The sequence below is a fragment of the Vicugna pacos genome, unplaced genomic scaffold (assembly GCF_048564905.1).
Source record: "Vicugna pacos unplaced genomic scaffold, VicPac4 scaffold_105, whole genome shotgun sequence".
NCBI classification, from domain to species: domain Eukaryota; kingdom Metazoa; phylum Chordata; class Mammalia; order Artiodactyla; family Camelidae; genus Vicugna; species Vicugna pacos.
The window spans coordinates 973,564-990,407 of record NW_027328785.1 but is presented as its reverse complement, the minus strand read 5'-3'; the positions used below and the strand labels follow the sequence as shown (position 1 = coordinate 990,407).

The 16,844-nt window shown below is 37.9% G+C and overlaps 1 long non-coding RNA gene across 1 annotated transcript in view; it reads left to right on the top strand.

The window, feature by feature from the left end:
* LOC140694845 (uncharacterized) overlaps positions 1-16,844 on the top strand; it is a 53,886-nt gene that overhangs the window by 11,455 nt on the left and 25,587 nt on the right. The window lies entirely within an intron of this gene.

The following is a 16,844-nucleotide window of genomic DNA, read 5'->3' as shown; positions in this document are numbered from 1 at the left end:
TCATAACATTTTGTGTATATTTCCCTGTGCTATACAGTGTAATCTTGTTTATCTATTCTACAATTTTGAAATCCCAGTTTATCCCTTCCCACCCTCTACCCCCCCCCCCCGGTAACCACAAGTCTGTATTCTCTGTCCATGAGTCTATTTGTGTCCTGTATTTATGCTTTGTTTTTGTTTGTTTTTGTTTTTTAGATTCCACATATGAGCGATCTCATATGGTATTTTTCTTTCTCTTTCTGGCTTACTTCACTTAGAATGACATTCTCTAGGATCATCCATGTTGCTGCAAATGGCGTTATGTTGTCGGTTTTTATGGCTGAGTAGTATTCCATTGTATAAATATACCACATCTTCTTTATCCAGTCACCTGTTGATGGACATTTAGGCTGTTTCCATGTTTTGGCTATTGTAAATAGTGCTGCTATGAACATTGGGGTGCAGGTGTCATCCTGAAGTAGATTTCCTTCTGGGTACAAGCCCAGGAGTGGGATTCCTGGGTCATATGGTAAGTCTATTCCTAGTCTTTTGAGGAATCTCCACACTGTTTTCCATAGTGGCTGCACAAAACTGCATTCCCACCAGCAGTGTAGGAGGGTTCCCCTTTCTCCACAGCCTCTCCAGCATTTGTCATTTGTGGATTTTTGAATGACGGCCATTCTGACTGGTGTGAGGTGATACCTCATTGTAGTTTTGATTTGCATTTCTCTCATAATTAGTGATATTGAACATTTTTTCATGTGCTTTTTGATCATTTGTATGTCTTCCTTGGAGAGTTGCTTGTTTAGGTCTTCTGCCCATTTTTGGATTGGGTTGTTTATTTTTTACTTATTCAGTCATATGAGCTGCTTATATATTCTAGAGATCAAGCCTTTGTTGGTTTCACTTGCAAAAATTTTCTCCCATTCCGTAGGTTTTCTTCTTGTTTTATTTCTGGTTTCCTTTGCTCTGCAGAAGCTTGTAAGTTTCATTAGGTCCCATTTGTTTATTCTTGCTTTTATTTCTTCTAGGAGAAAATGTTTGAAATGTATGTCAGATAATGTTTTGCCTATGTTTTCCTCTAGGAGGTTTATTGTATCTTGTCTTATGTTTAAGTCTTTAATCCATTTTGAGTTGATTTTTGTATATGGTGTAAGGGTGTGTTCTAGCTTCATTGTTTTACATGCTGCTGTCCAGTTTTCCCAACACCATTTGCTGAAGAGACTGTCTTTTTTCCATTGTATATTCTTGCCTCCTTTGTCGAAGATGAGTTGACCAAAAGTTTGTGGGTTCATTTCTGGGCTCTCTATTCTGTTCCATTGGTCTATAGGTCTGTTTTGGTACCAATACCATGCTGTCTTGATGACTGTAGCTCTATAGTACTGTCTGACTACTGGGAGAGTTATTACTCCAGCCTCTTTCTTTCTCTTCAGTAATGCTTTAGCAATTCTAGGTCTTTGATGGTTCCATATAAATTTTATTATGATTTGTTCTAGTTCTGTGAAATATGTCCTGGGTAATTGGATAGGGATTGCATTAAATCTGTAGATTGCCTTGGGCAGTGTGAACATTTTAACAATATTGATTCTTCCAATCCAAGAGCATGGAATATCTTTCCATTTTTTAAAGTCTTCTTTAATTTCCTTCATCAATGGTTTATAGTTTTCTGTGTAAAATTCTTTCACCTCCTTGGTTAGATTTATTCCCAGATATTTTATTACTTTGTGTGCTATTTTAAAGGGGATTGTTTCTTTACTTTCTTTTTCTGTTGATTTATCATTAGTGTAAAGAAAGGCAACTGATTTTTGAACATTAATTTTGTAACCTGCTACCTTGCTGAATTCTTCGATCAGCTCTAGTAGCTTTTTTGTGGACCTTTTAGGGTTTTCTCTATATAGTAACATGTCATCAGCATATAATGACACTTTTACCTCTTCTTTTTCAATTTGGATCCCTTTTATTTCTTTCTCTTGCCTGATTGCTGTGGCCGGACTTCCAGGACTATATTGAATAGGAGTGGTGATAGTGGGCATCCTTGTCTTGTCCCAGATTTTAGTGGGTAGTTTTGAGTTTTTGACCGTTGAGATCTATGGTGGCTATAGGTTTGTCATATATAGCTTTTATGATGTTGAGATATGCTCCCTCAATACCCACTTTTGTGAGAATTTTTATCATAAATGGGTGTTGAATTTTATCAAAAACTTTTCTGCATCTATTGGGATGATCATGTGGTTTTTGTCCTTTCTCTTATTGATGTGAAGTATTACATTGATTGATTTGCATATGTTGAACCACCCTTGTGTCCCTGAGATGAACCCCATTTAAGCATGATGTATAATCTTTTTTATGTTCTGTTGGATTCTATTTGCTAGTATTTTGGTAAGGACCATTTGCATCTGTGTTCATCAGTGATACTGGTCTGTAATTCTCTTTTGTGGTGGTGTCTTTGCCTGGTTTTTGTATCAGGGTGATGGTGGCTTCATAGAAAGTGTCTGGGAATATTCCTTCTTTTCAATCTTCTGGAAGAGTCTGAGAAGGACTGGTATGAGTTCTTTTTTGTGTGTGTGTTAGAATTACCCGGTGAAGCTGTCCAGTACTGGACTTTTATTTGTAAGGATTTTTTTTTTTATTGTTTATTCGATTTCATTCCTAGTGATCAGTTTGTTCAAGTGGTCAGTTTCTTCTTGATTCAGACTTGGTGGTCTGTATGTTTCCAGAAACTTGTCCATCTCCTCTAGGTTATCCATTTTTTCCATGTAGTTTTTCATGATATTCTCATATGATATTCAGTATTTCTATGTAATTTGATGTAATTTCTCCATTTTCCTTTCTTATTTTACAAATTTGTGTTCTCTCTTTTTTCTTCTTTGTGAGTTTGGCCAGAGGTTTGTCGATTTAATTTACTCTTTCAAAAAACTAGCTTTTGGTTTGATTATTTTCTTTATTTTTTTTAATCTCTATTTTATTTATTCCCTCCCTGATCTTTATTGTTTCCTTCCTTCTGCTGACTTTTGGGTGTTTTTGCTCTTCTGTTTCTAGTTCTTTTAACTGGTGGGTTAGATTGTTTATTTGGTATTGTTCTTATTTGAGGAAGGCCTGTATCGCCCTAAACTTTCCTCTTAGCACTGCTTTTGCTGCGTCCCAAAAGTTTTCTGTGGTTGTGTTTTCATTTTCATTTGTCTCAAGGTATTCTTTAATTTCAACTTTGATTTCATCATTGACCCATTGGTTTTTTAATAGCATGTTGTTTAATCTCTATGCTTTCCCTTTTTTCTCCTTTGTTTCTCCTTAGTTGTTTTCTAGTTTCAACAGCATTGTTGTCAGTAAAGTTGCTTGAGAAAATTTCTATGTTCTTAAAATTGTTGAGGCTTCTTTTGTGAACAAGTACATGATCAATCCTAGAAAATGTTCCACGCACACTTAAAAAGAATATATATCCTATTCTAGGGGGTTGTAATGCTCTGAAAATATCCACTAAATCTAATTTTTCTATTGTATCATTTAATTTCTCTGTTGTCTTCTTTATTTTCTTTCTGGAAGATCTGTCTAGTGATGTTAATGTGGTGTTAAAATTTCTGACAATGATTGTATTCCCATCAGTTTCCCCCTTTATCTCTGTTAGTAGTTGTTTTATGTACTTAGGTGCTCATGTTGGATGCATATATACTAATGATTGTCATATCCTCATCTTGTATTGTTCCCTTAATCATTATAATATGTCTTTGTTTATCTTTCTTTATGACCCTTGTTTTAAAGTCTATTTTGTCTCAAATCAGTACTGTTACATCTGCTTTTTTGGCATTTCCAGTTGCATGGAATATCCTTTTCCGTCCATTCACTCTCAATCTGTATGTGTCCTTCTCCCTAAAGTGTGTCTCTTGTATGCAGGATATTGAAGGTTCTTGTTTTATTATCCAGTCTGCCACTCTGTCTTTTGACTGGAGGATTTAGTCCATTAACATTTACAATAATTAATGATAGATGAGTGTTTATTGCTATTTTGAACTTATTTTTGCAGTTGATTTGGTATTTCTTTTTTGTTCCTTTCTTCTTCCTTTTGTGGTATGGTAACTTTGTTTTGTATCATCTTGGATTGTATTTAGTTTTTGTGACTCACTTGTAAGTTTTTGGCTTGTGGTTACAATTTTTTGTAAGTTTGTTAACCAATTACTCTAACTGTGTGTACTAAACAGATAGAAATGTAATCTCAAACCCATTCTACCAAGAATAAAATATTAAAAAAAAAAGAAAAAAGAAAAAATACTCTATATTTTCTTGCTTCCCTCTCCCACTCAATAATTTAGATATCTTCTTTTACAATTTCATGTTTATTCTATTTGTAATTCATGGTAGTTATCACCTTTCCATTTATGAGTTCTCATTTCTGTAGCATCCTGCTTCTTTTCTATTTAGAGTAGACCTTTCAATATTTTTTTTGCATGGGTTTAGTGTTGCTAAAGTCTTTTAGTTTTTGCTTCTCTGTGAAATTCTTTATCTCTCCTTCTATTCTAAAGGATAGCCTTGCTGGAGAAAGTATCCTAGGCTGCATCCTTTTTTTCATTAAGAACTTTGAATATATCTTGCCACTTCCTTCTGGCCTGTAGTGCTTCTGTAGAGAAATCAGCTGAAAGCCTTCTCTTCTAACTCACTCTTTGTTTTTCTCTTGCTGCCTTTAGAATCATTTCTTTATCCTTCAGTCTGGCCATCTTGATTATGATATGTCTTTGTGTGGGTCTCTTTAGGCTCTTCCTGTTTGGGAACCTCTGAGCCTCCTGTGCTTGGGTGTCTGAATCCTTCTTTAGGTTTGGGAAGTTTTCAGTCATGATTTCTTTAAATACCTTTTCCATCCCCTTTGTTCTTTCTTCCCCTTCTGGAACCCCTATTATGCATAGATTGGCATGCTTTATATTATCCCATAGGTTCCTTACATTGCTTTCATTGTTTTATATTTGTTTTTCTCTCAGCTGTTCTGATTGTGTACTTTCTGTTGTCCTCTCTTCTAGGTCACTTATTCTTTCCTCTGCATTATCTAGCCTGATTTTTACAGCCTTTAGGTCAGATCTCATTTCAACCAATGAATTTAACAATTCTAATTGGCTCTTCTTTATAGCTACATATTTTGTTTTTGACATATTTTATGTCTCTAAACACTATCTCTTTTAGTTCCTTCAGTAATTTGATCACTTCTTTTTTGAAATCTTGATCTAGTAGGCCATCAATGTCTATTTCATTGATTGTTCTTTCAGGGGATTTCTCTTGCTCTTTTAATTGGGAATACTTCCTCTGCTTTTTCATACTGCTCATATCTCTCTGGCACTGTGGCTTAAGGTATATCAGTTATCTATTGTGGTCCTTAAAGGAGTTTATTCATTTATCTATCTAAAGCCTATGTGGAAATAAAACTTAAAAACGAGAGAGAGAGAGAATTTTAAAAGAATTGAGGAAAAGAAGGTTTGAAAACAGTGTATAATCAGTAATAGAAGAGCAAGTTGAAGCAGAATAGCAGTCGAGTTGAGATGTCTTTTAAAAGCCTTAATAAAATGAAGAAAAATATCAAAACACAATATTTAAAACCTGTGAATAATCAATAACAGATCAAAACCAAGAGAATTAAAAATGAAATGAGAAGTGTAAACATAGAGAACTGTTTAAAAACTAAGGATTAATAAGGTAATAGAAAATAAAACAGGTATAAAAAGATTTAAAAAACAAAGATGCATTCTCCTAGAGACTGTGCACTCTTAATGGTTTTATTGAGAGGTGTTTGTGTCTTCACCCTGTTTCACAAACTCAGCTTGCTCTGTTGGCCCCCTCGTCTGTGCTACTCACAGTGTCCGTCAGCAAGAATATTGTGCCCCTCCAACACTGGATCAGGTGCTGCTCTCCTTCGAGGTGGGCAGGTGGTTCACTCCCCCTCCAGATGTCGCAGTCAGTGATATGCCATTTGCTCCATATGTGGGCTCAGCTTCAAGAATAACAGCTTTATGGAGATATAATTCACATACCATAAAATACAGCATTTGAAAGTGTGCATTAGGGTTTTAAGTACATTTCAGGGCTTTGTAGCCATCACCCCCAAAAGGAACGGGTAACCTTTAGTAAGTCAGTCCCTAACCTTCCTTTCCCTTAGCCCCCAGCAGCCACCACTCTACTTTCTGCCTCTATGGATTTGCCTGTTCTGGGCATTTCATATAACTAGAACCATACAGTATGCCGCCTTATTTGTTTGTCGTCTTTCATTTAGTGTGACGTTGTCTAGGCTCATCCATGGTATAGCATATATCAGTACCCAAATTCCTTTTTGTGTTCAAATAATATGCCATTGTTATAAATACTCCACATTGCTTGTCCATCCATCAGTTGATGATGAATAATTCTGATGTAAATGCTCATGGACAAGTTTTTGTGTGAACACATATTTTCAGTTCTCTTGAGGATATATCAGAAAATGGAATTGCTGGGATTTATTCTACTTTTAACATTTTGAGGAATTGCTAAAGTAGTTTTTAAAGTGACTGCACCATTTTATATTTCCAGTAGTAATGTATGAGGAGTCCAGTTTCTCCACATCCTCATCAACACTATTTATTACCGGGTTTATAGATACATATTTATATATCCTATATCATATATATTTGTCATCCTATTTGGTATGAAGTGGCATGTCATTGTACTTTTGATTTCTGTTTCCCTGATGCCTACTGATGTTGAACATCTTTTTATGTGCTTATTTCCCATTCGTATGTTTTTTTGGAGAAACATGTATTCAAATTCTTTGCCCAATTTTATTGTATTTGTCTTTGCATTGTCATGTTTTAAGTCTTCTTTGTCTATTCTGGATAAAAGTCCCTTATCAGGGAAAATATTGAAAATAATTTCATCCATCCTGTGGATTGTCTTCTTACTTTCTTGATGAAGTCCTTTGAAGCACAGAAGATTTTAATTTTACTGAAGTCCAGTTTACTTGATTTTTTTTCTTTTGTTGTTTGTGCTTTTGGTGTCATATATTACAAGTATTTGTAATCCAAAGTCCTGAAGATTTTCTCATTGTTCATTTTCTAAAAGTTTTATAGTTTCAGGTCTGTGATTTATTTTCAGTTAACTTTCTTAAATGGTGTTAAGATAAAAGGTCAGTTTTCTTTCTTTCCAGGTGTATGTGCAGGAGTCCCAGCATCATTTTTGTAAAGATTATTTTTTCCCCATTGGATTGTCATGGCACCTTTGTCAAAAATTAAATGGTTACGTGTAAGAGATTGTTTATGGACTCTCAGTTCTTTTCTCTCAATCTATTTTTCTGTCCTTTATGCAAGTACCACACTGTGTGGATGAGTTTTGTTAGTGAGTTTTGAATTTGGAAACTTCAAAACTTTGTTCTTTTTCAAGATTGTTTTGACTATTCTGGGTATCTTGCATTTCCATATGAGTTTTAGGATCAGCTTGTTCATTTCTGCCAAAAAGCCAGAGTTGCATTGCATCTATAGGTCATTTTGAGGAAAATGGCCATTCTAACATTAATAAGGCTTCTGATCCATGAACACAGAAGAGCTTTCCATTTATTTAAGGTCATTTTTAACTTCTATCACTAGTATTTTATTTTTCTATATACAAGTTTCAGTATTCCACATGTTTTTCTTAATATTCCTAAGTATTTTATTCTTTTTGATGCTATTGTAAATGAAAATGTTCCCTCCATTTTATTTTTAGGTTATTCACTGCTGTTGTATAGAAATATAATCACTTTTTTATATATTGATTTGTGTCTTACAATTTTGGTCAGACTGGGTTATTAATTTTAATAGGATTTTTTCTTTTCTCTCTTTTTTTTCCTTCTTGGATTCCTTGTGATTTCAATATATAATATCATGTCATCTGGTATCGAAACACTTTTGTTTGTTTCTTTCTAATCTAGAGGCTTTATTTTCTTTGTCTGTTTGCTTTGACTAGAACCTCTAGTACAATGTTGATTGTGGGAGGAAATAATTCAGTCTTTCAACATTATGTATCATCTTTACTCCAGGTTTTTCATAGATGTTCTCTGTCAAATTGAGGAAGTTCTCTTCTATTTCTAGTTTTTATCCATTTTTCTATTAATATGGCGTATTACATGAATTGACTATTGTTTGTTGAACTGCCTTTGCATACCTGGATGCATCCCACATAATTGTGTTCTATTTTATATGTTACTGGATTGGATTTGCTTGTATTCTGTTGAGGATTTTTGCATTTATATTCATAAGAGATAGTCTTTAAATTTCTTGTGATGCTTTTGTCTGGTTTTGGTATCAGTGTGATGCTAGTCTCATTGAATGAATTGGGAAGTGTTCCCTCCTCTTTATTTTTAGACAAGTTTGTGAAGCATTGTTTTCTTTTTTTGTTTGTTTTTATTTTTGTTTTTTCTTTAAGTAGTTGATGGAATTCACCAGCAAAGACATACAGGCCTAGCATTTCTTTGTGTGAATGTTTTGGATTGCTATTTCAGTCACTACTTACTGTAGGATTATTTGAGTTTTCTATTTCTCCTTGAATTAGCTTCAGCCATTTATGTCCTTCTAGGAATTTATCCATTTCATCTAGATTATCTCATCCATTGGCTATATAATTATCCATAATATTCCCTTATATTCCTTGTTATCTTTGTAAGGGCAGTAATGACATCCTTCCTTTCATTTCTCATTTTAGTAATTTGAATCTTCTCTCTTTTTTTTAATATTAGCTAAAAATTTGTCAATTTTGTTGATCTTTTCAAAGAACCAACTTTTCTTTTTGTTGATTATTCTCTGTTGTTCATCTATTCTCTATTCCATTTATTTCTGCCTTTAGTATTTTGATTAGAATGTTTAATTCATTTACATTAATGTAATTTCTTATCAGGTTGAAGTTACTTCTGCTGTCTACTTTCTATATGTCTTTTTTCCCCATTCCTCTATTACTACACTTTTTTGTACAAAGTAAGCATTTTCAAGTGTGCCATTTTAATTTGTTGTTTATTTTATATTTTTCCTCCTCCTCCTCTTCCTCCTCCTCCTCTTCCTCCTCCTTACTTCTCCTCCATTGCCCTGGAGATTATAATTAACATCTTGTTTTAAAGCAATCTAGTTCACATGAATGCCAACTTAATTTCAATAGTACACCAAAACTTTGCTTTGGTATCAATCTTTTCCCTCCCCCCCTCATGCTGTCACTGTCTTACAAATTAGACCTTTATGCATTTATAAGTGCATCTACACAGTTTCATAAGTATTGTTTTATGCAGTTGTCCTTTACATCAAATAGAACAAAACATTTACATGTAATACTCAATTAATAATGTTTTATTTTTTTACTCATGTAGTAGTGCTCTTTATTTTTCAGGTGAGTGTCCTTTCATTTACACCTGCTGGACTATCCTTAGTATTTCTTGTCGGGTAGGCCTGCTAGCAATGGATTGTTTCAGATTTTGTTTTTGTAGGAGTGTCTTAATTTCTCCTTTAATTTTTTTAAAGAATCATTTTGCTGGCTATAAAATACTTGGTGACAGTCTTTTCCTTTTATTACTTTGACGATACCATCCCACTGCCTTCTAGTCTCCATGGTTTTTGATGAGAAATCAACTGTCTTACTGAGGAGCCTTTATATATGTTGAGCCACTTTTGTCTTTCTGCTGTCAAGATCCTTTGTTCTTGTGTTTTGACACACTGAGTCTGATATGCCTATTTTAGATGTCTCTACGTTTATATCACATGGAGTTTGTTGAGCTGCGGGGATGTACAAATTAAAGTTTTCATCAAATTTGGGAAGTTTTCAGCCATTATTTCTTTATATATTCTTTCTGCCCCTTTTTTTCTCTCCTTCCTTCTTGCGCTCCAATTATGTGTGTATTGGTATTGTTGATGGTGTCCCACCTATCTCTGACACAGTGTTCATTTTTTTCATTCATTTTTCTTTCTGTTCCACAGACTGGATAATCTCAGTAATTTTAAGTTAACTGATATTTTCTTCAACAAGTTCATACCTACAGAGAAACCACTCATTGAAGTTTTCATTTTAGTCATTATGTTTGTATTTCTAGAATTTCTAGTTGGTTTTTAATATAAATATTTTTATTGATATTCTCTGTAAAATGAGATGTTCACATAATTTAATTCTTTAGGCATGGTTTCTGTTAGTTTTTTGAACATATGTGTAATTGCTTATTTATGTCTTTGTCTAGTAAGTCCAGTGTCTGGGCTTCCTCAGGGAGTTTTTATTGACTACTTTTTCCCCTCTGTTATGGCCAAACTTTTCTGTTTCTTTGTACATCATGTAATTTTCTGTTAAAACTGGACATTTAAAATATTACAATGTGGCAGATCTGAAAGCCACATTTTCCTCATCTCAAGGGTTTATTGCTGCTTCCATTGTCATTGCTGCTGCAGCTATTTATTTAGTTACATTCCTGAACAAATTCTGTAAAGTCTATATTCTTTATCATGCATGGCCATGAGATAGTGTGTGTGAAGAAAGCCTAGTTGTCATCACTGTAATAATGATTTGACAGTGATTTCTTTCAATGCCTGGAGCCAATCGTTTGAGCTGATGCCAGGTGGCTGTGTGTCTGCATGCTGTGGTATGCCCTCAGCACCGGCAGGCAGTCTGTAGCTCTTCCGTAGCCTTTAGTTCTTGCTTATGCAGAACCTAAAGTTCAGCCAGAGTTGAAGGCTTAAGGTTGTCTCAGATCTTTCCTTGCCCTGTGCCACACATGTGTACGGCCTTCTACAATTCTCAAAATTTTTTGGAGCTTTTTAACCCTACCTTCACCCCCAGAAAGTCTCATTACTCAATTTTGCCTTCTAAGTTTCCTAGTCAGCATCTAGTTAGCCTCTACTGGTCCCACTGCCTCAGGCGGTTGTAATGTTAAATACTCACTTCTGATTGTTTCCCACACACACTCTGGGGACAGGCTGTTTGCACAACATGAGTTTGTGATAGGTCAAATAGTGACAGCTTTCTGGGGGCGGATTTCTTGGGTAACTTTAAATCACTACTGCCCCTACCTTGACTGTGAGACTATTGCTTTTAAAGGCCACCATTTAGGTTAGGATACAGGGATGGGGTAGATCAAGTTACAATGCCACAAAACTCACTATCTTTATGGAGATTTAGCTGTTTTTTTTTCTCAAATAAACAGTCCCCAGATTGCTGGAAGTCTTGGTTTAATTTCCAGAGTTCTACAGAGGTTAATTTTGACAAATTTTGCCATTGTCATTGCTTCATAGAGAAGTAAGTTTTCCAAGATGTTTATTCAGATATTCTAGAAGTGTATCCCATTTGCATTTGTTTTTAACTGTGTTACTTGCAAGACTAACTAATTCTACAGCTCCAGCCCCATTCACATAAGAGTCCACCTGCATGGCTTCTCCTACAGGGAGCAGTGCGCAACCTGTTGTCAGATTGTTGTTTGTTTTTATTAAAGTGAAGGGTTTTTTAAAAATATCCTCATGAGTAGCCTTCTGTCATTTTTACAAGTTATGAAACTTCCACTAGTCTGTAGCTATTTTTTCCCCTCACTTTTCGTTGCTTTAATGAAGTTCTCACTTTTAAGGATTTTCAGTATAGCAGTTTGTGGATGCTGATCACACGGGTGAGGCATTTAACTAATGTCTAATCCTCAGTCTTTGCTCTGATTCACTGTCTAGAACATCTGAACACATCTACTGAACCCCGTATACCAATGGATGCTAACAGCCCTAATTAAAAGTATGCTTTTTAAGTAAAGCAAAAAATATTAACTTTGACACTGGAAAAGACAAATCTCAAATTTCCTTGCTGATCTTGCTTTCTGTGATCATGAGCTACATCATGATTTTAGAGCCGGCAGGCATATTGAGCTACTGATTTTATTTCATCGGATTTTAGAATGCAGAGCACATTTCAGGCCCACTTATAGCACCATATGTGTATCTTTAAGGATATGTACATATGATGATGTCTTTATAGTAAGTACCTTATTTTAAGTACCTACTGCTGTTAACCACATTAAGGAAAGCTTGAAACTGCAGTACTGAAATTTCTCATACCACCATCATCCCGTAGCATCTCTTTTGCACTTAGATGTTGTGTGACAGAGTACTTTTCTTCTCCCTAGAAATGATCAATGTTGAACGGGGAAAAAAAAACCCTCTTCAAATAAATATACTCCAAATCACACACTTATCTGAACAATGGCCACAATTTTAGTCCACAACAATCCATCTACTCATACTGACTCAGAGTCCTCAACATAGACAATCCACCCCTGAAGTCAGGGTCCTCAGCACACGTTTTATCCCCTCCCCATTCCTTGTTGATTCTGACCTACTTTTGTCCAATGCGTCCTGCCAGTCTCTTCGCTGCCTGACTGCAGTTTTTAATTTTTACCTTTGAGTTCCAGGTTGCGCCTAGTGATTTCCAGAAAAACGCCAGACACCTGGCTCATCAGGAGGGGTGGGGAGGATTTCAGGAAGCTGTTAACCTAACTCACTTGCAGATAAGTGAGTGGCTATTGTGAGCATTCTTCTAGATATCTGTCATGCCGGCTGCATCCACCCCAGCAAAATAACGTAGCTCCTCCAACCACCTCTGCCTCCATTCATCTGGGTTTCTGCTTTAAGTGACACATGCTGCTGATTGGCATTATATATATATATACATATATATATTAATTGAAGTATAGTCAGTTACAATGTGTCAATTTCTGATGTACAGCACAATGTTCCAGTCCTTCATATTCACATATATATGTATGAATTCCTTTTCATATTTTTTTTACTAAAGTTTATTACAAGATATTAAATATTGTTCCCTGTACTATACAGAAGAAAATTATTTTTTAAACTATTTTTATATATAGTAGTTAATATTTGCAAATCTCAATCTCTAATGGGCATTTTTAAAGCCACATTTGGAACCCTTGTTGCAGAAGAGTCTGAGAAATATATTTTCAACCTCATAGCCTTTTGGTTAGGAAGTTGGAATAAAGGCTGAGCTGGCTCGCCTTCCTTGTCTGCCTTTGTGAGTAAAGGGGTCTGGAGTTTCAAGGCCCAATGAAATGTCCCAGCCCTTCAGTAGCAAACTCTTAAAGCAACCAAAATGCTCCCATCTACCAGAGCAGGACTTGTCCTTAGACACTGCTGGACATAACCACTGACGCTGTCTAAAGCATCGTCTTCATCTGGTGCACACTTTCTTTAGATGTGTAATATCCTGATTAACAGGACAAGCTGGTTTGGATTCCCAAGGTCACAGGCAGACTTCTGCCTGACTTTGGTGTATATATGTTCATTGAAGAGTCCTCTCTCAGATCAGCTAGAGCTGTCTGGTGTGTGGTTTGCCAGAGAATGTGGGTACAGTGCTCCCCAACAGAGTGCTGCTGGTTGTTTTATTGCACGAAGAGAGAGAGTAAAAGAGACAGAACAGGAAGTTCTTGTCCAGCCTCAAACACAGTCACCCCCTCCCAGGACTCTTGCTCTGGGCCACACAGCAGTGCAGGTCAGCAGTGATGTGGCCCCGGTGTACTCCAAAACATGGTGTAGTTGTACTGGGCTATCTGTGTCTTTCATGGGCCCTGCAAAGTTCTCGGCTTTGTGAAATGGGGAACTAAGGAACTCCCACCCATGGCTGTAGCACCCTTACTGGTTTTGAGGATTTGCTGGCAACTCATTCTTTTTCACTGGGTCATTTCTCGGTTAAACTGCAGTCCTGTGACTTTCTTATCAGAACTGCTCCTTACGTTCGGGATTTAGTGAAAGATGCCATTTTAGCCTGTAAGTTCATGTTCAGGGAGGAGGAGGAAGACAGCACAGATTAGAATTGCTGTCTTGCTTTTTTTTAATTATTGTTTTCATAAGCCGTCTCCTGTTGTCGCATAGACACTGAGTAAATGAATGACTGTTACACTTCCATTTGAAGGATGAGGAAAATGACACTCAGGGAGAGGAGGCAAAATTCCTGAGGTTCCAAAGACAAAAAGGGATGAGCACAAAATAAGATCCCTGCAAATTTCTTGGCTGTCATCAGCCTTTAGGTCAATGACAGAGTGCCGTGTGTAGTAGTAAACTTGTAGTGTGCATTTAAAAGGGTGCAGATGTTCTTGTTTTGTTGATGCAATCACACTGTTTTGTCTGGGACTCTGAAAAAGAGAAATGGGTTAGAAAATGTTGGTTTCTCATCCTTGGTCCTTCCTCTCCCTCACAGATATGGACCCTTCCATCTGTAGCAGGAATAAGACAGCCCCAGCCTTTCCGTCTCATGAGATCAGTACTCATTCATTTCATTCTTGCCCACCTGTAGGTGATAAAGCACAGCGTGATTTTCATGTCCTGCTTCACTGATTCTTGTGAAATTAGGTGTTTGAAGATAGAAACTCATGAAAGGCAGCTGCTTTTCTTAATATAAAGTGCAGTAAATTTCTTAGCAGAGAAGTAAATTGAGGATTTTCTTCATTGAAAATCAAAAGAGATTTCAAGAGCATCTGTATTTCTGATGCATAGATTAAAATGACAAAATCTAGAGGGATTACCGAAACACAAGGAAGATACCAAAAGTGTCTTTAAAGAGCTTTTCTAAGACTGGGCTTGTAAAGAGACTGTTAGTTGACAGAGACCCTCTTCTCACCCATAGTCCCTCTCCTTAGGTTGGAAAGGGCCTGCGCTTCCCATGTGTGCAGTCCTGGTGCTTCAAGTGAGTTGTAGTTTAGGGCGGTGCACATGGTGCTGCCTTCAGTTTGTCCATCGAAAGTAACCCCTGGCAGTCAGAGGGCGAGTGTTTTGCAACGACATGAACCATTCACCGTGCTCTCCGGGGTGTGTGCTCATCTCAGCTCATCTCGGCTCAGGTGATGGCAGAGCAGAGAATGGTGGCAAGAGGTCAGCCATGAGTAGGAGGGAGCAACTGGAGTCAGCTTGGAGCCAAGTGGCTAGGAGTTCCAAGTTGAATTCCCAGGACTTCCTACAGTTCATTCATTCAGCTAATACTTCTCAAGCACCTGTGATGTGCTGGTGTTTCCTTTGTGAACAGAACCAAATCCCTGTCCTCATGAATGTGATGTTCTAGTGGACATAAGAAATGATAAACGCAGAAGCAGATCCAGGTCAGGACACATGAGTGTTGTCGACTTTGGAGTGCACAAGGTGAGATCCTTTGGGAAGGAATGTATGATACAGGAAAATTTGGGGGAGAGGATGGCCGAATCCCAGGTCTTATTTGGGTCCCTGAGATGCACCTCGTGAAATGTGGGTCCTTGGTTTGCACAGGAATGAATCCAAGAGAGAGCCACAGTTCAGTAAATGTAGATTTATTCAGATAGATATATACTCCACAGACAGAGTGGGCTGTTTCAGAAGGCAAGAGAAAGGCCATGAGGCGTGGGGGTTGTGTGCTCCAGTTTAAAGTAAAAATAGATACACACTCCTCTGACATAGTGTGGGCTGTCTCCCTCAGCAGAGAGAGCAGCCACGAGGTGTGGTTGTTAGTTTTTAGGCACTCAGGATTTTCATATGCTAATAAGTGTGAGGATTATTCCAACAGCTTTGGGGAAGGTGTTGGGATTCCCAGGAATTGGGCCACCACTCACCCTTTGACCTTTCATGGTCAGCCTTGAACCTGTCCTGGCACCTGTGGGAGTGCCATTTAGCATCCTACTGTATTTCAGTGAGTGTGTATTGAAGCTCAAGATCTACTGGGAGTTGACTTTTCCACCGTCTCGGTGCTAATGGCTGTGCCATCCTTTTAATGGCTGTGCCTGGCCCCCTTCCCTCCTGTCTCATGAAGGAGCTCAGGACTGATTTCACAATTGCAGAGCAGGGGACAGAGTGGAAAGAACTTCATAAGTGGAAGGTGGAAGGCAGCGTTGGCAGTAGAATTCTCAAGTCAATTATAAAGTAAGGGTCTTCTGTTTGCTGGGGGTACCAGGTGTCACATTAGTGAGCTGTGAGCCTTGGGGACTTCAGTGAGTGGGTGGCTCACTGTGTATACTGTGTTGCTTCTTAGGCGGCCCGAGGACAGTTGGCTTATAGGTGACCCATTCATTCAAGCAGGGGTCTCTTTGGGGATTTTCTGCACTTGAGGCTAACATGGGTCACATGGGGGGCAGGACCGGCCAGTCACAGCTTGGTCCACAGTCACCTAGTGCCCTCGTGGCTTTCATCCCATGGATGTGTCACCTCCCCCTCGATGGGGACAAGGTCAAAAGTGTTGGGGCAGCTTCTCAGTGGCGAAGGCATTGCTCTCCAGACCCAACACTCAACAGCATGGACCCCTGGTGTTGGCCACAGTCTTGGCTAGATGAGGCTGTTGGGTAGCTGAGCTCATGAGACGTGGGTGCCATGCTTCCACTCTCACCAAGAGCTCTACTTTTGAAGGTTCTGGTCAGACAGCCACAAATACTCCCTAGCCCATAAACAAAGAACAGTCCCTTTTACTCGGGGAAGGGCACACAGAAGGAGAACGGATCATCCCGAGAGCAGGAGAGGCCAAATCAGTCCTGCCATCAGGGGTCTGACAGATGAGCCAGCTCAGTTCCTCTTACTAGTTGTTTAGTTGGAGGATCTGGGGTATTTGGGTGACCAGCAAGTGTCAGGAAATAGTACACGAGGGCTTTGTAGATTTTCTGGTCTGGTGTTAACTCACCCCATTGTAGCTGTTGTGCAAGGAAACAAAATTTGGTGGACAACAGGCCATGGCCTGTGCTCCCTGGTGGAGCCAGGAGATTACAATGTTAAGAACGACTGCGGGGGCATAATTTCTATGTTGAGAGGCCAGATGTCCTTACATATCTCTCATACTGGATGTCTAATTTGCAAAGGGAAACTGGATTTCATGCAGCTCTCCAGCCAAGGAGGAGACCACAAGAGGTCTCTCTCACCAACTGT